Source organism: Ischnura elegans, chromosome 4 (genome assembly GCF_921293095.1).
Source record: "Ischnura elegans chromosome 4, ioIscEleg1.1, whole genome shotgun sequence".
In the NCBI taxonomy this organism is placed as follows: Eukaryota; Metazoa; Arthropoda; class Insecta; order Odonata; family Coenagrionidae; genus Ischnura; species Ischnura elegans.
The window spans coordinates 137,086,883-137,112,619 of NC_060249.1; the positions used below are offsets into that span (position 1 = coordinate 137,086,883).

Here is a 25,737-nt window from a genome sequence, read left to right on the forward strand (position 1 = left end):
TGATGCAATTGAATAACCCGTGCCACCCCAATTGGTTGGAGTGGGATCAAACTACTTGGAGTAGGAGGAATGGACTCTAATCATTGTTGCAAGACCAATCTGATCGCTTTCTAAGCTATGGAAGGACGTAAGTTATTATAAACCCCCCCCTTGGCCGACCTTGTCAAGGAAAAAAAATGGAATCAACAGTCGAGCAAAGTTTAAGTTTTATGCTAAATATCTTTAGGAAACGAAATAAGTTGTGAGGCTTCTAGCGACTCTGTTCTGCCCTACTCACAAGTTTTGAGGGAGTTAAAAGCCTTTACAATAATAATAATATGCCTTTATTCAGGCGAGGTTGAGACTATGAAGTCCCCTCTTCCACCTATTGAAGGGCTCCTTGCCACAACATGCTACGAATCCACACCCTGGTTCCCGGCCAAACACCAGATTCGTATGCTGCCTCACCTGTAGTCCGGAGGTCACCCCATCAGATATTTTTGTGCAAGTTAGGATTAAGGCAGCCCTGAAATGAACCCATTATTCATCCATAGAAGAGATACAAACAGCCATGAAAAAGACCTTACGAGAAGCCTCCGAAGAAACCTCCTTGGGCATGTACTCAGTCACAGCACAGTCGCTGGAAAAAATGTGCAGAGGCCTAAAGACAGTACTTAATCAATTTCTTATTACTCTAAATTAATGACACAATATCCAGATCACAAAGGAAATATAGTTAATTATTAACCTATGCTATTTAATGTCTCTTTAGAAGTGCACCCTATAACATTTATTGAATTAGAAATATAGAGCGGCTGTAAAATATACAAGACCATTTCAATGCACTACTCTCCAGTGTTGGGAAAAATCTGAGAGAGTAAAAAGTTCTCTCTTATCTTTTGGAAATAATCACTAGGATTACCTCTATCAGGAAAAAAAAACACCTTTTGAAGCTTACCAACATTTATTTCCGAGAAAAATTGATAAGCAAACATTTTCAGGTATACATTCTATCAAAAGGAAGTAAATTTCCACATCAATTCGTCAAACAACATCTCTCTATAATGTCATGAAACAGACAGCCATAAAAAGCATCAATTATTCTCCTGAAAACGGATTAAATAAAAGCTGACTGTAAGTTCTTCATTTGAATTCTAGTAGGAAACAGCCACCATAGGTCTTGAATATTGAAGTCCACTGATGAATCATCTTAAGGAACAGCCTTCAAGGAGTTTCACAGACATCATATTAGCTGATAGAACAAATAATAAAAAAGTATTAGTACAAGTATAAGGGCTAATAACAAAACCATGATAAGAAATTTAAAATAAAAAATGTCCAAAATTTAAGAAATTAGACCAAGGCATTTAAAACATATTAAGTCACAAATAACACAAATATTAGTAATGTGAGTGAGAGTAAATTATTGAATAAACTGAATAAGAATAGGAAAAAAATAAATATTCAGGCTTACAATTAGATAATGATCAATAAACAAAATTAGTTCACAAATTTGGCATTTAAAGTAATGATTTCTTAATGATTTTATAAATAATTAAATAGTCATCCATGAATTCCTAAAAGTCAAAATGTAAAATTCATAGCATGAGCTAAAAAAATTGAGCCATCAGCAGTAAACACTATCCCACTGAAAGCGCAAGTTTTATTAGAACACATTTCCCAAAACTACATCACATCAAATTATTTTCACAAGTTCATGGTTCACTGGTTTCATATACCAGTTTATCATGTGGAAATATGAACAATAATGAGTCCTTCTCTAGACTGTGAGAATGGAATTGAGAAGCAGGATAGATGCAGGTGAAATGTATCTCATGATCCAATATATAATAGATTTGCCAGTGATCATTTTAAAAACCTGGAATTTGCTAGAGATGAGAACATGGCCCATAAGGACATTGCCCCATCTCAATTCAATGCTAAGGTAAGCCCTCCTCTGGGGCAAATGTGCAGAAAACTCGGTTAAATAAATCAAGCCGGTGTCCCACAGTCAAATTTGCATCCAAATATTTGCCTCAATATGTTTGGAATAAAAATTTTGTTGCAAAAATTTGCATGCAATGGGACAGGGGTTCCCCACGATGGACCAAAAACAAACGAAAGACAATGTTTATGTATACAAATTTGGAAGCTTGTGGAAGTGAAGTATTCTGTCTTTTTAGCAGTTGAAATCATCTGAACAGGCCTCTTGAACATTAAAGAGAAAGAAAACAGAAGGAATGCTGAACTTGGCGTTGGCTGGAAAGCGTTGGAGTAAGCGTGCTTAACATATTGGAGAAGGAGTTGCTCACTGATGTTCCTGTATATTACTGATATTAATTGACGATAAGTGAGGATATTTTCATGTCCCTTATAAGCAAGTTTGAGGGCAGAATAAAATGCCAGGATACAAACGTGAGGCAGTTTATTCCCGCAAGGAAAATGTTATTAATAAGTGATGGACATGGTCATTGAAATGTTATGAATTAATAGTGCTTTAATACCTAAAGTAAATCTTTTATTCTTTCCAAAACACCCCCTCCTTGTATTGTGAGTCTAAAAGGAAGGTTCCTTCTCATTAAACATGAACTCATTTACACATTACAGATTTCCTAGTTGAGAGTTTCCATCGCGTATTCCATACAGTATTTATGAAAAATACTCCACCGGTTTCGACCTTTTCAGGTCTTATCAAGAGGTGAACGATAATGAACATGACCTGAAAAGGTAGAAACCGGTTGGGTTTTTGATGCATACTGTATGGAATGCAACAAATTTTATTTTTGTGTCCATTATATATATTTATTAATTAATATGCTCATGCAGACGATAAATAACCTATGTGGCCTGTGTGTCAGCGTTTGGCGCTTCTCTTTTGTCCAGTCCAGTGATTGGTTGGTTTCATCCAATTGGATGAAAATTTAGAACCTGTCCTACCCATTTGGACAAAACCGTGTTTTGTACAAACCAAAGGACCAAAAGCCAGTTGGATGAAATTTTGACCGTGTGATAGGGTGAACGTCAGTTGTATCAAATTTTGATGCAAATTTGACCCTTGGACATCGGCTTCAAATAACTGTGGTGCCCTACTGTATATTCAGAGTGTATACGCTCACATTTATGAACTTTGATGGTTACTTTACTATGAACTGTGGATAGTGATGTGCTTGGTAGAGGCATCAATTCCGAATGGCTTAACAATGAATTCAAAAGGCTTCTGAGCAGGACAGTGAATAAAAAGTGATAAAAAATTGTCTTCATAGTGACAATTGGCCTAAAGAGTTAAGATTTTATGAGCTTATCCAACATGAATTGGGTGAAATTAATTAATTGCTAATAAGGGCCATTCCACCTTTACGTACGGGACATTTGTACTAATTTTTACAGCTTTAAAATATTATTTCTGCTCCTAATATTTTTTGTGTTTCATTGAAACAGCTATAAATTGTTAGGTGTAGACCTAAGCTATTTTTCATGCTACAGTTTTGGCTTTAGCACTTTGTTGTAACTGTTGCAAGAAAAAATAAGTGCCTGTTACGTACGGGACAAGCTGAGTCAACCACTTGTTTGGCTCATGTTATGAAAAATGATATTTCAGCTCAATTAGAATTTTCATAATGCTGTGGTATTTTTTTTCATATAGCTTAAAAAGTATGCTTCAAGTACATATACTTAACATTATTAACAAATTTTTTTCAACTAAGTTACAATTTTTTCACCTTTTGTTACGTACGGGACAAGGGTGTTACGTACGGGACATTGTACACTTCAGGCTAAAAGTTATTGAAAGCAGGCAGAGTTAACATGGTCAAAAACACATTTATCAGAAAAGGTTGTTAAGCCAATTACAATATAAGAAGATCATATGTTTATAAGCATTATTTTCTTGATCAATTAACTTGTATTTGCTTAGCTTAATTATAATACAATTAAGGTATAAAAAAAATTATACAGCTACTTTAATCTTGTTACCATGGTATTATTAAAAAAAAACAAGGAGAAAGATACCAGAGTTCATAATTTAAGATCTTTACGGTTAAATTTTCCATCGTCTTTTTTTGTTCAACACTATAGGAGGAGAAATAGCTTTAACCACCTCTATCTCTCTATTGTATACAATACAATCGGGCAGCGTTGGCCATTTATAATGTTCTGGGGACTGGTGGGTACCATCAGGGGTACAGCTAGGAATTAAGGCTAGAGGAGGTTTTAGAGGCGATTAATAGTGGGGATCTGGGGGGTATGGAATACCTGCCAGGGCAAGCAGGAGGTACGGGGACCCTCCCCCAGAAATTTTTTAAGATAAATGGTTCAAAATGGGGAGTTTTACAGCTTTCTGAGGGATATTTTATTAATCCTTACACTTTTCTATAAGTAATATTAATCCAATTAACTAATTTAGATTTGGGGGGTGATTATGCCCCAACCCCCCCCCCTCGCTGCGCCACTAGGTACCATGACTGTAACTTACAGTTGCTTCTGTGAGATAATTTCTGTGATTTTGCCTCAAAATAAATTGCCATTATATTGCACTAGAACCCACTGACCTCTGAATTCTGTCTTCACTTCAACAAACAGGTCTAAATTCAAGTTGATATCTTTAAAATGTTTCTCTCCTGAAAAACTTTCATTTGTATTGCATATCACGTGAAAGCTAAGGATATCTGGTGCTGCTTGAACATTGTCTCAATGCTTTACTTTGATGATGGTATCATTTATATAATCTTCTCCAGCATAATATGCCTTGAACAAACAAATATTGAACAACAATACAATAAAACTTGTCTTTGAACAAACTACTGAAGATTCTGATGCAAAATCCTTGGCAGATTGAATAGAGCATCATTTTCATCCTCACTACTCTTAACATTCAGTCAGTTCTCTAAAATTGCATTCAGGAGAACTGATGTGAGCTTGATTTTTTAGCTTAAGTTTGCCTGCTATTCACTGTCATTTTTTCCCTTTCATACTTTTTCTTTGTCGGTAAAATTTTCTCTCCGCTTTTTTCTTAATTAATTTATCCTCTTACTTCTTTTTAAGAACCCATCATGATCACTTGCATTTAGTTTACTTCGCATTTTCTTTACTCTAGCAACAGCAGTTGCCTAAGGTTTTTCCACCACCATTTAAATTCTGAAAAAGCATTAAATTTCTTATCTTCAAAGTTTCAGGCATTACTCAGTGGTGCTTATGTAAACTTACTTAAATAAAAATACTTCATGTAGTCCACATTGTTTATTTTCTGACCTTGATTCCCTCCTAGTAATCAGTCACAAAAATAACATATGCTATAATCACTCACGCACTGAAACTTGTATTACGTGTTGGCTAAAGGCGACTGTAAATTCTAGTATCACCAAACATCTAATCGAGAACAACTATCCCAGTGATTTCACATCTGAGATCTACCACACACTGAGACAAAAGAAATTAAGTCCCCACTTTTTGTCATGAAGAACTGGAGATTATTGAGGTGACAAAATCAAATGAAACGCAGGAATTAAACAGTCATGATTTACCATTTCATTCACCTTACTTTTTCTAACCTTTTCTACCCGCCCTCTATGCACCCAAAATTTTACTTGTTCTTCTGTTTACTACAATGCATACTTTCAACCACAGCACCTACTCCTCTGCCACTTTGTCATTTCATGACATAAACTTAATACCTGGACCTTCTATTAACCGATGCCAAACTCCCCAACCCTGAATGCCCAGAGCACAATTTTAAATTTAAATTACTGTAGGCCTAGACTTTTCTGGCCTAAATGTAAATAACGCTTCATTTTATGTTTTAGAATTAAATATTATCAAAATTTAGTAATGATATGACATAGTGAATTCATTTTTATGTATATTGCATATTATGTTGTGAAGTGTCCCGTACGTAACGTTACGTACAGGACAGAAAGAAATTGAACATTAGGGTATGTTTAAATTTTATTTTTTTTTCACAACATCATAATCATTTAGTTTGACACAAAACCAGTTTAGAAAATTGTATTTTGAGTAGCTGTTTGTCAAGAAACTTTGTGAAAAAATAAATTTATATATTTTATGTTACATACGGGACAAAGAAACAATCTACTTTCAAACACTGTATTTTACCATTATACTATCGCAAAATTAACATAATTTTGTGATAGAAACTCTTATACTGTACTATATTTTGATATTATAATTACCAAGACACATAAAAATAGCATTTAGTCAAGTATTGATATGGCAACACAACCTATGAAAATGGCAATTTTTGAACAGCTGATGAAGAGATGACTTTGAACCTAGGTTACCTACATATTTAAACATATTTGACTAAAATTCCTAGTAAATACTCATAATATAACCTTATGAGAAGACAATCATGACACAATAAGTTAAATATAAAAAAATATTTTTATTTCCAAAAGTTACCTATTTTCATGGAATGGCCCATGAGAGGGGCAAGAATAGTACATATTACCAAAAGTTCTCCAGGAGTGTAAGTCAAGTCGTCGTTCACAAAGGTCATATGGAGGTTGTTAGTATGAAGAAAATTTTAAGAACCAAGGTTTGGAGGAAAAGTATGCAAAAAGATGTTGAACAGTGGTGTAGATCCTGCCATGAATGTCAGTTAGTGGCTAGTAGTGACCCACTAGAACCAATAGTACGATCTGAATTGCCATGTCAACCATTGTAAGTTTGTATTTCCTTGGCCCCTAACCATCAGGTGGCAATTTGTTGATAGTGTTAGATTTGCACAGTCCTTATTTGTCTAAAGGCTTGTTTGCACGGTATGGTTTGCTAAAATCTATTTCATCAGATAATGGACCACCATTTAAAGATGCAGGATTTCAGAGGTTTCTGAAAGATTTAAATATTATCCATCATTTTTCTACACCATATTGGCCCCGGGCAAATGGAGCGGTAGAATGCCAAAACAGGAACATTATGAAAAGATTAAGGATTGCTGGCGCATAAAAGATAAGTTGGATAGAGGAACTTCTGATATACCTATCCTCATATTGAGTCACTCCCCACTTGGTAACAGGTTGCCCACCAGCAGCGTTGTTTTTAGGATGCAAGATTTGGTAAAAAAATTCCTGATTTACAGTTATGTATGCAGGTGAACCTGATATTAGCTGTAATAATTAGAGACAGGGAGTTAATGTTGAAAGATGATGGTAAATTGTATGCTCATTTAAACTGTCTTGCAAAGCCTAGTCTTGAGGAACCAGGGGATGTGGTGTTAATGAAACAAGCTTGGGAAAACAAACTATCCACTCCCTTTAGACAAGATCCTGTGACCATTATAGAATCTAATGGAAATTCGGAGTTCATTTATGATAATCAAGGGAAACCTCATAGAAGGAATACTTCTCATGCTAAACCATATCTTCAGAGGGAACAAGAGAATGGGAATAAGGAAGAGAACTACAATGAGCTAACACCAAGGGAGGATATAGTACAGTTGAGGACCAAAAATACGGAATCCAGAAACCCAAAAAAAACCAGAAATCTAAAATGTTTGAAAATTCTTCTGCATAGGGTTTCGACTAGACACCTCGTGGCACCGGCCTCTGAGCCTTGTTCTGGGACGAGTAGGATGTTAGCACACTCTGTAAACATACACTAACAACCTGGGCACTTAGGGATCTCAAATATCAAGCACAAGAGCCTGAACACATTTATAAATTAATTAATTAACAAAACATACCATGAAGACCAGAAATCCAGAAACCCTTTGGTCCCAAGCTTTCCGGATTTGAGGTCCTCAACTGTAGATGGAGGAAAGAATTTGCAACCTAATCCTGTGATGGCAGGAAACAATTACAGGAAAACAGGAGACTCTCCAGGAGAGATGAGGTCAATGAGAGAATGTAATAAATCTAGTTCTTTGCAGTATTATAAAATGTAGATCACTGAATAACTAGTATTTATTTATTTATTATTTATATACTGAACACTCAGTATTTAACATGCGCTGATTATTTAACATATGCCAAGCTTGTAAAAAGACTTTTGATTTATCTGGAATGAAGAATGTTATTTTGGTTTATAAGTGAATTGGTGTAGTAAGTATCAGGATTTTCATTTGTTTTTGTTCAAGACTTTACGTTTATGTAAGGGTAAGAATGTCTCTTAAAGGAGAAAAGGGATGTTGAGTCCTAAGGTTTGCCACCATGCTCAGAAGTTGGGAATGAGAGTTCCGGTGTAAGAGTGATGAACAATAAAGATGGCGAGATGTAAGGTGTGCTTACACATCGTTGATACATACTCTAATAGGTGATTGATCACCCAAGCTTGGTAGTACATATACCAACTTTTATGTTATGCTTAATGGTCTAAACTACCTAAACCTCTCACAGATGTTGGACATTGAAGATGTAAAAATCATCCATAAAATAAAACTTGGGCTCATGTCACCTTACTTAAATTAATAAACAATAATAGTGATATTCATAAATATGAGAGCAAAATTTTCATATTACTTCTATGAGTAAATCGGGACACAAATGTTCAAAAGAACAAGCTCAGATCAGACATCAATATACATTTACATATTTTCAAATTTACTCACATTGCTGGAAGGCGGCTGTATTTCTCTTGAGGACATACAGTATATTTGGATCTGAGGGTCTACATCATTCTTTGTATCTAAATGTTCGACTCCTCCAGACAGTATTATTAGGTTTCATCTGCCAAAATTACTTCACATTAAATTACATTCACAAAGCTTCATGCTTCACTGGTTTTATATATCAGTTAATCCTGGGGAAAAATAAAGAATAATTAGTTCTCAAAGCCACTTACAGATCCAACATCAATATGCATTCATGTATTTTCAAATAGTAGCACGGTTAGACAGAAATTGTTCATGAAACATGCAGGATGTGTAAGGCTTGTCAGCAACTGGCTAGTTAGTAGGCCATTTATGACTTGGCAGGGAAAGATAGCCAATTTCTCTTGATTATCCAGATAATTTGCACTGAACCGAATCGATAAATCTCAGCAATTGTAGAAGCAGATCACATTGATAAACCTCGACATCCAATTATTTCCAGAAAATTTATTGCAAGGCATTTATTAAATAACTATTTCAATTTGTTAATTCACGCATCTAGTCTTTAAAAGCTCCCGAGTAAAACAGTCATTGGTTCCGGTCATTGATTATAATTAATTGTAATTCCCAAAATATCATATCATAGTAGAACGTAGAACACTTCGAAATGGCAGAGCAAAAATGAAGTTAATTACATTAAACGCAAAATCAACCAAAGGAAATTCTTGTGCGCGACATTGCGAGATACCTGTTACGCTTTATCTATGAATCCTACATAAAAAGTTAATGTTTGTCTGTGTCTGTCATACAAAAATCATCATATAAATGTGGTTTTTATCCGATCGAGCTAAAATAACGTAAAAGAATATTTATCGGTTGTTTTAATTGCAATGCATTTAAATTCTTCAAGACTATTAACCCTGCAAGGCACAAATATACGCTAAAAATAGAGGCCAAGATAGAGAAAAAATACACTTATTTGCGGTGTGTAGTAGGATACGATCGAGTAGTACTCCTCTCTGCTACCATGAACAAAACTTATGAACCTTGTGACGAAGAGAAATAAACAATAGCATTTTCACGCACAACGGCCGACTTCAATGCACAAAGAATTAGGCAAATTCTCTAACTCATCTCCGAGCTGCTCAAAATCAAAGGGCTTCTCAGCTAGTAATGTATATAAACAAGAAACCCAAACCAAAACATCAGGTCCATTCCAGATAAAAAAACTTAAAAATAACTTTTCAAGAGTTTGATTCTACTTCCGATAGAGCAAAACAATGTTTAAAAAATATCAACTTTAAATGCGAATACTCACTGTGCCATGCGATGGACAGTAGGCGGCACACATTACTTACAAAATTAAAATTAACGTGTCCACCACATTCTGCCATCTTGGAATAAGGTCGGCTAAAAATGTTGAGCGGGATAGGAGTTTCATTTTCGACAAATGCTGTAATATGGACACGCAGTTGAAACATATGCATTGTTATTAAACTTAATTGCTAAGATTAGTGACACTTCGGGCCTTCACCGTTATCATAACTTCGGTACCATGCACAAGAAACAACTTATTCAAAAATGCAACATGTAAACATTCAGTGTACTTACCGCCGCCTTCCACAAATGGGAGTTTATAATGCCCAGTTTGGAATTTTATTTCTTCTTAGCATTATATACCGACTTAAAACCACGCACAAAAACGATCCCTTGTCGTAAGCCATGGTGTTCACAGGTAAGTAAACGGGATCCCACTACGAGCGAGGGCACGGGATTTGTTTCAAGTCACTACTCCTGAACCATCGCTGACTTTTCTGAGCTAATAGCACTAATTTCTAGCCACTACACTCAGTTTCGTACTGTCAAAAAATGAAACCTCCAGAAGGCCTCCTTACCACTGAAAAAATGGAAAAAAACACCACAAGTCAGCGTTTAGCCTATACTCGCCATGTTAATTTTCCTACAACTAGAAACCATTGGCACCCTCGCGCTGCCACTCGTTCAAAAGAGGAACTATTTGGTGTCGGAAGATTGAGGCAACAGCGCCCCCTACCGATTTCAATGAGAACCTTTTGGAAGATTAGTAACCAGTATATAAGGGCCATGCGCATGACTCACAGCCAAGCGCTCACCTGCGTAGAAAATTTGCTGCGCTACATGGAACACTGTAATTACGATTATAATGACGTTATTGCAGCAAAAAAAAAATCCGTGTTCAGGTGAAGAAAGCTGTCAACGAGTCCTTAAAACAAACTAAATTAACGGACTATTTGCGAAAATGAATATACGTATGATAATTTTGTGCATATTACGGAAAATTTAAGAAATAAAATGGAGTTTGGATTATCCGTGTTTTTTTATTATCCGTGCACCATCTCCCCATCATTAGCCCGGATAATCGAGAGTTTGCTGTATAGTAGATCCCATTTCGACATTTTCCCGATCACTGATATGAGGAGCGAATCACACTTCGATGAATAACTGTCGGCTGACTAGTGGCTAACCCTTTAAGAGTCGCCCGAAAGTGCACCACCACAATTCTTACGACGAACCCCCTTCATTTCAATCTATATTCAATTCACGATCTATATTCAATTTCTCTACTCGAAAATGGCGTATTTTTTCCAGTCGTTACAATAAACCTTATTTACAACTCCTGATAACGTGGACTTCTGCGCCTTCTTGAAAAAAATCTGAACTCGCGTGATCGTCGCCTCAAAACCGTCATCGCCTCGCTGTTAACGAAGGAGAGGGACATAAAGAGAGAAAGAGTTTTGAATTTGATCGTTCCGCAAGCCTGAAAATATATTCTAAAGCAAAAAGGGTCGCTACGTTTAGTGTTGGCAATATTTGGTCGATTTTGTTCATAACAATTTAAATTAAGCTCAATTTAAAATTAGATATTGATAAAATAAATAAAATCTATACCCTAGTGACCACTATTAAGTTTTAATTGGGTGTCACTAAACTTGTTATTTATCTCTCATAATCCATCTCAGAAGTCGAGTTATCTTTTCATTTCAATGAATACATACCATTCCGAAAATAAACTTAAAGTAGAAACTCATTTATGCTTGTGGGAAAAAATTTAAACATTCACATTTTTCTCACGCACATCTCTTGGGCCCTCCAATATAAATACATACATGAGGGTATTAAATACAACTTTTATGCAATGAGGCTCATGAATTCAAGTAATTTATTTTCATTTTTTTGGGGGTGAAAACCTCCTCCTACTTCATGATATTTAAACCCTTAAAAATCAACCCTTATTCGGGGTTAAGGAAAATAATTATTTACCACCAAAAATATATTTTTCGTCAAAATGCCCTAATTTAAGAACGATGCCGATTTAAATATGTACAACCCTTAAAAACCACCCCTTGTAACATTTCAATTCTTACAAACTACTTAAAATAGGTAGAAATAGGAAAAAAGTAAATTTACACACTAACGTTTATTTAACCCATTTATGCCGAACGGGTCGTTTTCGACCCATTCAGAAAAAAATTCACTCCGAGACTAAGTATCACATTAGAAAATTTTGGCTGCATGGACAATGGTGCAGAAAGATATTTTGAGGGATTCGTACCTTTCAATGCCCATCATGTCAACTAGAGTCTCTGGTGTGGACGCTCACATTCAGGATGGAAAAAGAGCGGTGTTCTCGTCGCGCTAAATCGTAAGTAGCGTAATATGTAATAATCATAATTGCAATTTTTGCACATTAAAGAGTTACTAATATATGAGGGTGTACAAGTATGAAATTTTATCGTAATATTTTGGTTCACGGTGGAATTACTGCTTTTGATACTAATAGTGGGTCGGTAACGACCCTTTCGGCACAATCCCGCAATTCGCAATTTTTCCCGTTTTTGGAGCTGACTACCACAAATCCGATAGATAACTCACATGAATACGTGTTGAAACGCTGTCTTTGATATTTTTTCAATATATATTTATTTCTTACAATTAGACTCAATTTATATATTTCATATTCACTCTCAGTCTGATTTTTTTTGCATTTCAATCTAACGAATGCCTCATTTGCGTGTAATAGTTTAGATCAATTCTGATTTTGTGCCTGAAAATATATTTCATAACCACAGGTCAGTCCATGTGACAATTGCCTAGACTCTAGATCTGGATAATGGCGGAAGCTGTGATGAAAATGATGGGGATACCAGCGAATGCGAAACGCTCATATTTGTCACAAAAATGCTGCCACCATCTCAAAGACTGACCATCCTCTCGATTTTCTCCAAATATTTCTTAGCAAAGAGGTTATAGACGCAATTGTTGAATTTACCGTCAATTACGCTGCTCATAAGAAAAATGAATCACTACAACTCTCTCGAGATAAAATGTATGTGTTCATCGGAATCCTGTACTTTAGTAGTTATGTACCACTCCCGTGTCACCGAATGTTTTGGGAAACCACAGACGATGTACACAATGTAATGGTCTTAAACTTCATGCGCAGGGATCGATTTGAAAAGATCTCGACTTTGTTACACGTTTGTGATAATGAAAACCTACAGGTTGGTGACAAAATGGCTAAAGTTAGACCGCTGCTAGACAAACTAAACGAAATATTTATTTGTAATGCAGCTGATGAAACAAATGTTTCCGTCGACGAATCGATGATTCCTTATTTCGGCCGACATGGGTGCAAGCAATTCATCCGCGGTAAGCCAATCCGTTTCGGATACAAGGCTTGGGTGCTTTCGCAGCGTCAGGGGTACTGTCTACACGCAGATTTGTATCAGGGTCGCCGATGCAACGGGACTTCTGAGAGGCCTCGCGCTTTAGGTCTGGGTGAATCAGTGGTTTACCAGTTTGCAGACGTATTAGAAAAAAACTTCCCCGGAACATCGTTTTCTTTTTATTTCGATAATTTCTTTACTAGCGCAAAGCTCATGTCAGGAATGCGGTGAAAAGGTATGAAGGCGACAGGGACAGTTAGAGTAAACAGAATGGATGAATGTCCACTTCCCGAAAAAAACACCATGAAGAAAAGATCAAGAGGTTCCTTTGAATCCGTAGTTGACAAAAAGGATAACTTGGCCGTTGTTGCATGGAAAGATAATAATGTCGTGTACATGCTGTCGAACGACATGGGGGTTTCCCTCTTCAACAGGCTCAGCGTTACTCAGTTTCGATTAAGAGCAAAATAAAAATCAATCAGCCCTTTGTCATTTCGAATTATAACAAGAACATGGGGGGTGTTGATTTAATGGACAACAACATTTCCTATTACAGAATAGGAATCAGGGGGAAAAATGGTATATTCCAATAGTAATGTGGCTATTAGATGTTTCCATGAGCAATGCTTGGATTTTAAGCCGGGAGAAAGGGCTTACACTGGACTCCCTTGCATTCCGCCGAACAGTAATACAAGCTCTTTTACATAAATACGGCGTGGCACCCAAAACGCCCGGTCCCCAGAATTTCTCCTCCCGAATTCAAAACCCAGCAAGAGCAGGACATGGTGGCCATCTAATTACGACCGGTCAGGCTAGAAGACGGTGTGCTGAGGGCAAGAGTAAGACCGTAAAAGACGATATTCCCTCAAGTGCAAGGTTCCGCTTCATGATAGGTGTTTTTGTATCTATCACCAAAAATAAATTTCTTAAAAAATGTATTATTCTAATTGAGAAATGCAATTAATGTAATTATATTTCATAAAGAAAAATGATTTTACATTAATTATGTAATATTTTCATATTTTGTACATTTCTAGTATGTAATAAAAGTTTTTTGCGTGTATTAATTCATTTCTTCTTTTAGGAAATTTTTCACCATTAAATGCGGATATGTGCCGAAAGGGTCGTTAACGACCCATCCTTTTTTTCCTAAAGTAAAGGGCACGGAATTTTTTTAGTATTTTTTCGATGATCAGGATAAGGCAATGATACAGAAAATGCAAAAATTTATTAAGTTTTACAAAAAAAAAGTTCTCGGCATAAATGGGTTAAACAAAATTACATTACAAATATTTACATGCTTAGAGAGATATATATATACAGATAAAAATAAATATTTTAATCATGTTCAGCATGTATAATTATCGTGGTCGTCGAAGTCATCCTTGCAGGAATAGAAGGATCAAAAACTTTGCTATTTCCAAGTAGTATTATATTAAATATACTTATCACTTATCACCCCAGCCCCATCCCACTCCATCCCCCATGCCACCCCATCCCCCATCCCACCCCATCCAACCCCATCCCACCCCATCCCCCAACCCACCCCATCCCCATCCCAACCCATCCCACCCCATCCCCCATCCCACCCCATCCAACCCCATCCCACCCCATCCCACCCCATCCCACCCCACCCTTTCTGCCCACACCCTCCAAGATGGCTTGCAGCTGAGGGGAGAAAGATGGTACAGAAATTGAATTTCCATCGCGGATTTATAAAAACTGTATGTGAGTGCACTGAAATTTAATAGGGTATGAGGAATCACTGCAAAAACAGCCATGGGAAAATTCAACATTAGTGGTATAAGAAGCCCGCGTCTTATCTCTGCATGAAAAGTTGAAAAGATGTTTCATTTCGATAGGGATGCATGAAAATTTCAATGAAATTTAAACAGAATTCAAGGGAATATGTTCAAAATGGTTATAAAGTTTCTAGAAAAAACTTGAAATCCTAAAGCTGAAAGTAGTTCTAATATGTGTTTAGTGCTATAATTTAGGACCTGTATAAAATTTATCAAATTTATACCAGCAAATTTTTAAGTTACTTCCTGTGATACGCTATGGACGCCAGAGAGCAAATATCTAAATGGGCAGAGTATTTTCCTAATGAATTGATAAAATGGAGGAGACTCATACAATTGGGATTCAACAAGAATTCTTTACTTAGCCAACGAGGTATTTCTTCAGAAGTGGCATTAAAAATATAATTCACTTTATAATCTATCAATAGTTAAAAATAATTCTGAAGAACATAATTTACATTCTTTCATTCTCTACTTAACATATTCACAAAAAAATGATGATTTGATTTTTTGAAAAAGAACTTTTGCAAAATGTTTTGAGAAAATATTTAGTTTATCAATTGAGAAAGAAAAAAAAACATGAATAAAAATTAAAGAAACTGATTTTCAATGCAGTGCTTGGATGAGCAATAATAAAAAAATGAAAGGTGACTGATTACATACAATGTTCATGATGCATCAGGATTATGCAAAGAGGTGAGATTAAATGAATGTATCTGTGGTGTATTGGTATTTCGACAGTCTATTGTCTTTTGAGTGATGTGGCATCCCCTGGTGGGAGTGATGGGGAAGCGTTGTGTGGCCACATGGGCCGGTGGTATGTGATAGTGTGCTGTTGAATAAATAGTTAAATCCCGAGACATCTGAGAGTTTATTTTAATGCTCCTACCGTGGGTGGAAACGTAACAAGTGGCGACGAGCGATGAGTCATTAAACACCCAGTGCGTGTGTTGCGGAGTAATTACTGTGTATCGGATAAGATGGCGAACCCTCTGGTAAAAACTGCCCTAATCGGGCGCATGGACCCTTTTAGCCCGGACGAGGAAGATTTTGTATCATACGCTGAACGTTTTGAGCAGTATTTTCTGCTAAACGGGATAACGCTAGAGGAAGTGAAGGTCCCGATGTTTATTACGTTTTGTGGGGCATCAACATATACGCTGTTGAAAAACATGTTGTTCCCAAAAAAGCCTACGGAACAGACATTTTCGGAATTGGTTGGTGTTCTTACGACGCATTATGCCCCAAAACGACTGACTATTGCGGAACGGTACTACTTTCATACCCGTTCACAACAGACGGGTGAAAACGTGAAAGAGTTTATCATTGCCCTAAAGAAACTTGCAGAGTTTTGTGAGTTCGGAGATTTTTTGAACGATGCTTTGAGGGATAGGTTTGTTTGTGGTATAGAATCAGCGGTGATCAGACAGAGACTACTTCTGGAAAGTAAATTAACGTTTGAGCAGGCGTGCATCATCGCCACCGATTTGGAGTTGGCACAGAAGAATTCAATTATTGACGGGGTTACCAAGTTCTCGAATCTGGAAGTTGGGGCAGTTTATAGGAGAGCCCCAAACGCTAAGCAGAACTTCCACCGCCAACCAGATGCTGGTTCGAGCCGCAGGAGAGAGGACATTCCAGCACAACCGGGACAACGTCAAGAGAACGGACGACGGACCAATTGGCATCAGAGGAATGCTGTGTGTCAACGGTGCGGAAGATTCCACAGAGAGGATTCCTGCCCCGCCCGGGATTGGGAGTGCTTTAGGTGCCATGGAAGGGGGCACGCTTCCAGAATGTGTCGAAGCAGGGAAGTGCGTGAGGTGTACTCAGACGATTGGGAGATCGGTCCGTCAGATGACATTTCCCACTCGCAAAATACCCATCCCGTCAAACCAAGGTTAGAGTCGCAATGCGTTTACTTGCCTGCTGTTAAATCGGTATCTGGTACTTCACCACTTTTTGTAAATATGTATGTGAATGGAGTTTTATTAGCTTTTGAGGTAGATAGTGGTGCTAGCGTGTCTTTAGTATCTGAGGAGACATATCACCGGTATCTCAACGGTGCAAAACTCCAAAAGTGTACCCTATCCTTGAAATCAGTCACTGGTGACCAAATTAAGGTCAAAGGAAAAATTGAAGTTGGGGTATCTTGGTCCAGTGGAAATGCTAGTAAGAGCCACACATTAGAATTAGTTGTTGTGTCTTCCACTGCGCGAGTAAGGCCTCTCATGGGTCGTCCCTGGTTGGATATTTTGTCCCCAGAATGGAGAAAGAGGCTACTTTCTTGTTGTGTTTCAAATGAGGGGTACCTTGATGTAGATGATAACAATATTTTCAAGTTTGAGTCAAACACAACGTTGGAAGACAATTGTTATAAATCGCTGTTGAAGGACAGCAAATTGCTATCCAGTTATGCCTGCAAATATCCAAATGTTTTCAGCAGGAAAAATTCAAACATGATCAAGCAGTTTAAGGCAAATCTTGTGATTAGGGAGAATGCTATCCCAATTTTTCATAGGCCATACTCAGTACCTTTTGCCTTAAAAGGAGAAGTTCGTAAGCAATTGGAAGAAATGGTAACCAGTGGGGTTCTAAGACCTGTGAGACACTCTGAATGGGCATCCCCAATAGTGTGTGTTCCAAAAGCAGACGGAGGTGTTAGGATTTGTGTGGACTTTAAGGTGACCTTAAATAGGGTTTTGGTCACAGATTTCTATCCCTTGCCCAAATTAGATGATGTGTTTGGATCATTGGCCGGGGGGACTGTATTTTGTACGCTAGACCTCCAAAATGCATATTTGCAGTTAGGTGTTGGACTAGAATCTCAGAAGTACCTTACCGTCAATACTGATGATGGACTTTATCAATTTACCCGCCTACCTTTTGGCATCTCTAGTGCTCCAGGTATTTTCAGTCTGTAATGCAGGAAATTGTCAAGGGTTTGCCCATGGTTACATGTTATTTGGATGACTTATTAATTTCAGGGAAAGATTTAAAAGATTGCCAAGAAAGGGTGGAAATGGTGCTGAACAGGCTAAATGAATATAATGTGAGGGTTAATATGAATAAATGTAAATGGTTTTGTGAGTCTGTGGATTATTTAGGTCATACAATAAGTGCGAAAGGTGTTTGTCCAATATCACACAAAATGAAGGCCATACTGGAGGCTAAGGTTCCCCAAGATGTATCACAAGTGAGATCCTTTGTGGGAATGTTAAATTTTTATCATCGCTTCCTGCCTAACCTTTCAAGCCTACTAAAACCTCTGTATGATCTTGTAAAAAAAGATGCAACTTGGGAGTGGACTTTTGAATGTAACCAAGCCTTTGGTAAATGTAAAGAGCTCTTATTGGGCCATCCATTGTTGGTGCATTACAACCCTAAGTATCCCATAGTGGTATCAGCTGATGCATCACCATATGGTGTTGGTGCCGTGCTGAGTCATCTGATTGATGGTGTTGAGAAACCAGTGATTTTTGCATCCAGTACATTATCCAGTGCTCAACAAAATTACTCCCAGTTAGACAGAGAGGCATTGGCATTGATTTTTGCTGTGAAGCGGTTCCATAAATATTTGTATGGGCAACACTTCACCCTAGTGAGTGACCACCAACCCCTACGGCACATTTTTGCACCAGACAAAGGGGTGCCTACTGTTGCTGCGGCTAGGTTGCAGAGATGGTCCATTGTACTATCAGCATATATGTATAAAATTGAATACCGTAAGTCAACCCTGTTATGTCCTGCAGATGCATTATCGCGATTGCCAGTACCTGAGGAGAATGTAGTGGAAAATGTATTTAGTGTTTTGCCGGCAAAGTTTCCCTTGACTTATGTGGAGGTGGCCAAGGAAACTGAAAAGGATGTGGTATTGTCTAAGGTAATGGATTATACAAAGCACGGATGGCCAAATTTTGTCAGAGAGCCAGCAATTGTCCCATTTTTCAGGCAAAGGTATGATATCTCCCTGGAAAATGGATGTTTGTTAATGGGGTCAAAGGTGATCATACCTCTCAAATTGCAGAATGACATGCTGAATTTATTGCATGGGTCACACCCAGGAATTGTGAGAATGAAGTCCCTTGCTCGTTCATTATGCTGGTGGCCAAATGTTAACAGGGATATTGAGGAGAAGGTGAAAAATTGTGAAGCATGCCAAATTGTAAATTTTCAACCAGACTGTTCGCAAAAGGCATCATGGCCCAGGGTTGATAATTGGGGCAGATTGCATGTTGATTTTTTTTGTTATGCAAAAGAAATATTTCCTGGTTATTGTTGATAGTGAGAGTAAGTGGATTGAAGTGTACCCTATGGCAAATGGAACTGATGCCAGGAAAGTATGTGAAAACCTGAGTACATTATTTAGCACTTTTGGTTATCCATCACAGATAGTCTCTGATAATGGCCCCCCATTCAACTCAAAGCTGTTTGTTGATTTCTGCTCCCATAGAGGCATTGAGGTATTAAAGTCCCCAGCGTACCATCCCCAATCAAATGGTATTGCAGAGAGAGCTGTTCAAACCATTAAAAGGTTACTTGCCAAGGAGTTGAATACAACACCAGGTGCCCTTAGTGACAAAAACATTCACTCAGTCCTTGGCAAAATTTTACTTGCCTATCGTACTACACCTTTGGCAACAGGTGAGATAAGCCCTTCGGAAAAGATGTTCAAGTATAAACCTCGCACCCTCTTGTCATTAATTAAACCACCCCCTAATAGTCTCACCTTTCCAAGCTCTAGATACCCAGAATACAAGGTGGGGGAAGTTGTTTTGGTAAAAATTAGACCAGGCATGGTGCCTGTAAAAGGTGTAATTGGGAAGAGGGTCAGTGTGGTTACTTACAGGGTGTACATTGGAAGCCAATGTCGGTATGTGCACATGAACCAATTGAAACGCTTGCCACCTACAAAAATTATCCCTAAGCCAAATGTTTTCCCTTCCCGCTTGTTAGCAGATCCTGATGACTCGGCTGTGGATGCAGCACCTCTATGGTCAATGGTGCAGACTCCCTTGACCATTTCCCCTCGGTCCAGCCCATCCTATCCTGCCTCTGTCCCAACTGCTGAAATGGTGATACCCACTGCTAACCAATCCTCTAGGAATACAGGTCCAGAACTTCGCCGCTCCAACAGACCATCCAAGGCACCTCAGCGGCTTGACTTGTGATGCAAGAGGGATTTGGATTCTAGTAGGGGAGGAGATGTGGTGTATTGGTATTTCGACAGTCTATTGTCTTTTGAGTGATGTGGCATCCCCTGGTGGGAGTGATGGGGAAGCGTTGTGTGGCCACATGGGCCGGTGGTATGTGATAGTGTGCTGTTGAATAAATAGTTAAATCCCGAGACATCTGAGAGTTTATTTTAATGCTCCTACCGTGGGTGGAAACGTAACAGTATCTAAACTTGTTTGGAAGAACTGAAAGATGTTGACTTCATTTTGCATTAGTATAAATTAGGCTAAAAAAGCAAGAAATCCTTAATGGCAGAATATGCATCATGAATTAAAAAAATAAACTCATGCGGATATCGTTTTAAAAAATTGAATTGAATGTAGAAGAAATTATTTTATAAATGAAATTAATATGCAAAATTTAATTGAAAGTGGGTAATATTGATTGGTTGTCCTTAAAAGTTGATTTCATTGTAATACAAATTTTGGATTGTTATTCATATTTAAGCGGAGTTGGTTTGCGCAGAAGAAAGATAAAGGTGCTCAGGACAGTATTTGTGGAGAAATTTACCTTAGTGAATCTATCAAACGTTTCTACATCATCCTGATAATGCAATTAAATTTTAATAGGTTGACGCCTTCCTTCTTCTTTGTCTTGACATGTTTCTTCTCCTTTCAGTTGTCTGATGGTACCTCTTGCAATGCCTACATTCCTTCGGCCACCGGAATGTCTTGAGCCTAGGGAGAGAGTGGGTTAGTTCATGCAAGGTAAATAAATGATCCTTCCCCCAAGACATAGCACACTCTGCACTGCAACATATGGAAAGTCACTGTGGGAAAGGAGGAAATTAACCCTTTCTCATTCAAGTGACACAGTTTCTAACCCGAGCACTGCAATGGTATGCTGTGAATGCCAAACCTTGTTTCAACATAAAATTCTAGATAACGCTCTTTAAAATCCTAGCCTTACTCGACATAATAATTCAAAACCCAGAGGGCCCAAAAAGTAAGCTACGTGTGAAACTGGGATCCTCTTGTCTTGAGCCTATGGAGAGAGTACATGCAAGGTAAATACCTTTCCCCCAAGGAATTGCATAAGCTTCATTGCGGTATACAAGTCATTGTGGCACAAGGAGGAAGTTACTACCTTTTCATTCAAATGACAGTTTCTATTCCATAATGCTGCAATGCCCATGTCAAACCTCAGTTTGACAAAAAAGTATAATTGACTCACCTAAAATAACTTAGGGGCCTATTACGAACGAGCGGGCGGTACGCTACCGCCGGGCGGAGTTTTCGTTCGGTATACGGTATCATACCGCCCCTTGCGATTACGAATGGGACGGTCGGCAAGTCACCGCCGGGCGGAGAGTACGTGTCAGGGGGTCGGTAAGGAGCGATGCGGCGGAAGTGACGTTTGTATGAAAAATTCTGAGCTCCTTCAGCCCGAAAATGGTGTAGCCAATGGCAAGGGCGTGCGGTGTTCCAATTCCGCGGCAACTGTTCCTAGCAGACGAATATTTCGGCAAGAGTTGTTGGCAGTCGATAAAGACAATTAGTGGTATTTATAGATTAATAAGGATGTGTCCTTCGTTAATTCACCTTAAAAGTTTGAGAAATGAACGAATTTTGCTCCTCAATTCTTACTTATAGGATAAAAAGTCGAATAAAACAATAATTAGCAGTGACTTGCGGAAGATATCATCAAAAAATCACGTATGAGCCGTCGCAGGTAGTGATAAATTGCATGGCAGACCATCGAAAAATTACGATAGAAGTGCTTTTAAGGCCAACGGGCAAGGTGAACCACCAATTCCATTAGAGATTTGACCGAAATGCGCATTCTTAAAAAATATATGAAAATCCACCACGAATACTTAATCACAGACAATACGACACTCAACATCTGTGAAATGACAAAATATCTGTTGCTCTGCATTCCTTTCGTGTAAGTAACGGGGTTTGGAAACCTAATGCAAATTCAGAGAACAAGAAAGGCACTTATAAAAATAACGAAAAATAACTTTTTGGCTGTTATCTATGAAAAGCAATGGAGAATTAAAAAACACAAGATATGCACTACTGGTTACAAGAAAATTTTATTTCAATATAATGTCACAGAGTTTCACCATTTCTTTGGTTTATTCACGGGTACACAACCACAGCAAAACAGTTTACCCACAATAAACATATGAGATCGCGAATCGGTTCCGCGGCAATCACACACACAGGCTACAACTTATTTCAATATTTCAGGTAAAATCCACAATCGATACAAGCTCACACCATTATAAATAATGGTAAATAGGATCATCAAAAACTGGAAGTCACTACCATTCTTATATTCATCACGTAAACCTTACAATGAAGAGCTCGCTATGATGAAAACAACTATTTAATCACTGATTTTAAGCCTCAGATTATCCCACGCAAGTGGCACAAGTAACTTTTCTCACTACAATTCCTTGGTACGATTGATATACTAGTATAAACAAATTTCACACATGGCTTTGAACTTGATAGCTTGGTCGTGAAATGTAATCTCTGCGGTGAATGAGGAAGGTAAAAACGCCACTGACAATTTTTACATTACTATCAGACACTTCTCGATAGCGTAATACCACTGTTTACAAACCAATCACAATGGAACACTGATAATTACAGATCTTGGCAGATATTTGCCAACCTCGTCAAACTTGTGCATTACAACCACTGGCACTGTGATTAACGGTAGTTGTCACGTTGAAAATAACACTATTTTGAAACAAAAGATGTTCGTAGAAATCTCCAAGCAGCGAGCAAAAGTTACATTCATCACACAAATTCAAGCAGTTGTAACGTTGAAAATAACACTATTTTGGGACAGAAAATGCTCGTAGAAATCTCCAAGCAGCGAGCAAAAGTAGTATTCACCTTGCTATACAAGAAGTTGTCACCTTGAAAAAATAATATTTTGCCACAAAAGATGTTCGTAGAAATCTCCAAGCGGCGAGCAACAGCTGTATTCACCATACAATACAAGCACAGGCAGTCCTTAACGACGAATTTTCCGGTACCTATGAAGAAATGGAAGAGGTTTGTGCATATAAAAACATAGCGGACATTAAAAAACATCCAAATTGTTCTAATTAAATAAATGAATGAGGGTCAACTTACAATCAACGTATCCATCTCCCACGGCCGTGGCTCAGACTGCTACAACGTTGTTATATGGGTATTATAAATTTTTTGTTCAACTGCTCCAGTCGGCTCCAGTTTTATATTTTATACGCTTACTCAGACATTAATATTATAAATAACACAAAATATGATAACTTCCGAGTCTCTATCGTCAGATATTTTGTTTTAAAAACGCCAGCTCGACCCGAAAAATGTAAACAGACGTCCGCCATTGGGGGGTCGGTATCTCACCACCGGGGTAGCTGGCCGTGGTATCATACCGACCCCTAAGCCGTGGTATGATACCGACCGGTGGCCACTCGTAATCGCTCGGGGGCGGTAAACGCGCTTCGGGGCGGTATGATACCGCAGGCGGTATCTCACCGCATGCGGTAAGCCGTTCGTAATAGGCCTCCACGTCTTACTTGGCACAATGATTCATAGTCCTAAGGGCCAAATCTAAGCTAAGTCACTCGCATTCTTCTTCCTGGAGTGGTCTTCTTGTCCTGGAGTCTCTCTCTTCTCCTAAATTTGGAGGACTCGAGAATCACACCCATCCTTTTGTTTCTGAACAATCAAAAGGCTCAAAATTTTTGCTCAATCATGCAACCCATCAGATAAAGTGCATGCAAGGTTCACACACTTTTTGCTTTTTTTATTCTATCTTCAAACTCCCATCATTTTGCTTCATCCTCCACGCAATCCTGGAAGAGAGTGAATAAATGACATGAATGAAATATACCACACTGTAAGTTATCCAAATATGTATCGTAAAATCGAAGAAATTATAATACATAGTACACATAAATTTCCTCAATATGGTACCTTTATGCCAGTTCCTTATGTTAGCTTAATATATGTATACCATTTGTGAATGCATATTGTAACCGTAGAAATTTGGCAGGTTACATATATTGGTTTGAATGGATATTTTTGAGGGAAGGAGAGCTTCATTTATTTGTCTTATATAAGTTTGACCGTGTGTGTGTGTGGGTAGTTCAGTGTGAATGGACTTGTGTGTAATGCATTTCACCTCCCCCCAATTCCCCACCTCCAGATTTTGGGGTTTTCCCATCACGTGACTTTGTGTATGAGCTGGCCCCAAATAGAGAAGAGTGCACTCCTCCTCAACCACCCACACCCACCGAGGAGTGATGGTGCAAGGCTGCCTACGACCACCTGATTCTCCTTCACCTATACATTCACCCTCTCCCCCAAAATAGATTAAACATACTTTAACTCCCCCATGGTGACTTACCTCTAGAAATAGGCCTCTTTCTCATTTTCTCCCCACCCTCCTCACCCCCTGAAAACCAACCCTCTTTGAGGCATGAAACCTAAGGAGCCACCACCTGAAAGAGATACATCAACCCTGGCCTTATCATGCTGCCGGAGGCTCTGCCAGTTTGTCAGGGCAAGCGCCTCATTACATGAGTGGTCTATGGAGAGAGAGGGAGAACCTGGAGACAATGGAGTTTGGACCGGGAAGGAGGAAATGAGCGGAAACAGGAAACAGGAGAATGAATGGTAGATTTCCATCATCAATAAGAAGAAGATCAACCCATGTCATCCTACTGAGTATTCTCTCAGCCCAGGGTGTGTAGATGGTTTAGCGATGAGATATGAAGTGAAACACTTTGCAATTTCCACATAAAAATTTATTAAACTACAGTCGATATATTTTGTGGGAGTCTTGATAATTCTGCAGTGCAGCAAAACATGTCGACTGTAGTTTAATACATTTTTATGTGGAAAGTGCAAAGTGTTTCACTTCATATCTCATAATGGATCTCCACAAAGTATCTGCCTCATCCATTCAATTTAGGCTCGGCGATTGCCGAAAAGGAGCCATTTGAGGACGTCATCCCTCAGCCGTGAACAAGACAGGAAAACTTGATAAGCCGAACCACAATCCTGAATTGTATCCCCTAGTAAAGAAGAACCTTCACTCAAAGCCCTGATCTAGTGTTGTTAAAGAAACCCAGATTCCCCCCCCCCCAGAAACGAAGAAAGAAGATGCCGGAACCTTTGTTGAAGAGCCTTTGCCCATGAGTTTTTTTTAATTGCATTTATGATTCTATCCTCTTTTCCCCTCCCCCCTTCCTTGAGTGATTGCGTGCACTAAAGTTTTTTAGGACAGGGTGTACTTTTCTATCTATAAGTATGCTTAAGGTTAATGTTTTCTTTTTGTTAACTAATTTTTGGGTGTTCATGTCTTGGTGAGAAACCAGGCCAAAGACTGATTGGAAGGAAACTTCCTGTTTTCTTTTTATTAAGTTTACTTTGTTTTGTTGAATTAATCATTTTGGTAATATCCACTGGCCAGTTTAATGTTCAAAGCATAGAAAGATATTGAACAATTTCATGTGTTCTAT

General features: G+C 38.2%; 2 long non-coding RNA genes across 3 annotated transcripts in view; both read right to left on the reverse strand.

Annotated features, from left to right (window-relative positions):
• Positions 1-421: 421 nt before the first annotated feature.
• On the reverse strand, positions 422-8,605 carry LOC124158096. Its single transcript, XR_006864717.1, has 2 exons — positions 8,540-8,605; positions 422-1,231 (listed from the first exon to the last, which is right to left on the reverse strand). It is a non-coding gene; the product is annotated as an uncharacterized LOC124158096 (long non-coding RNA).
• Positions 8,606-8,704: 99 nt separating this feature from the next.
• LOC124158100 overlaps positions 8,705-25,737 on the reverse strand; it is a 58,057-nt gene continuing 41,024 nt past the window's right edge. The window contains exons 4-8 of one of the 2 annotated variants that reach the window (XR_006864730.1): positions 23,788-24,066; positions 20,775-20,941; positions 10,133-10,418; positions 9,840-9,974; positions 8,705-8,730 (exon numbers count right to left, since the gene is read on the reverse strand). This is a non-coding gene — a long non-coding RNA (uncharacterized LOC124158100). Of the gene's footprint in view, positions 8,731-9,465; positions 9,975-10,132; positions 10,419-20,774; positions 20,942-23,787; positions 24,067-25,737 lie in introns of those variants that run through there. The other variant, XR_006864729.1, reaches the window with a different exon arrangement.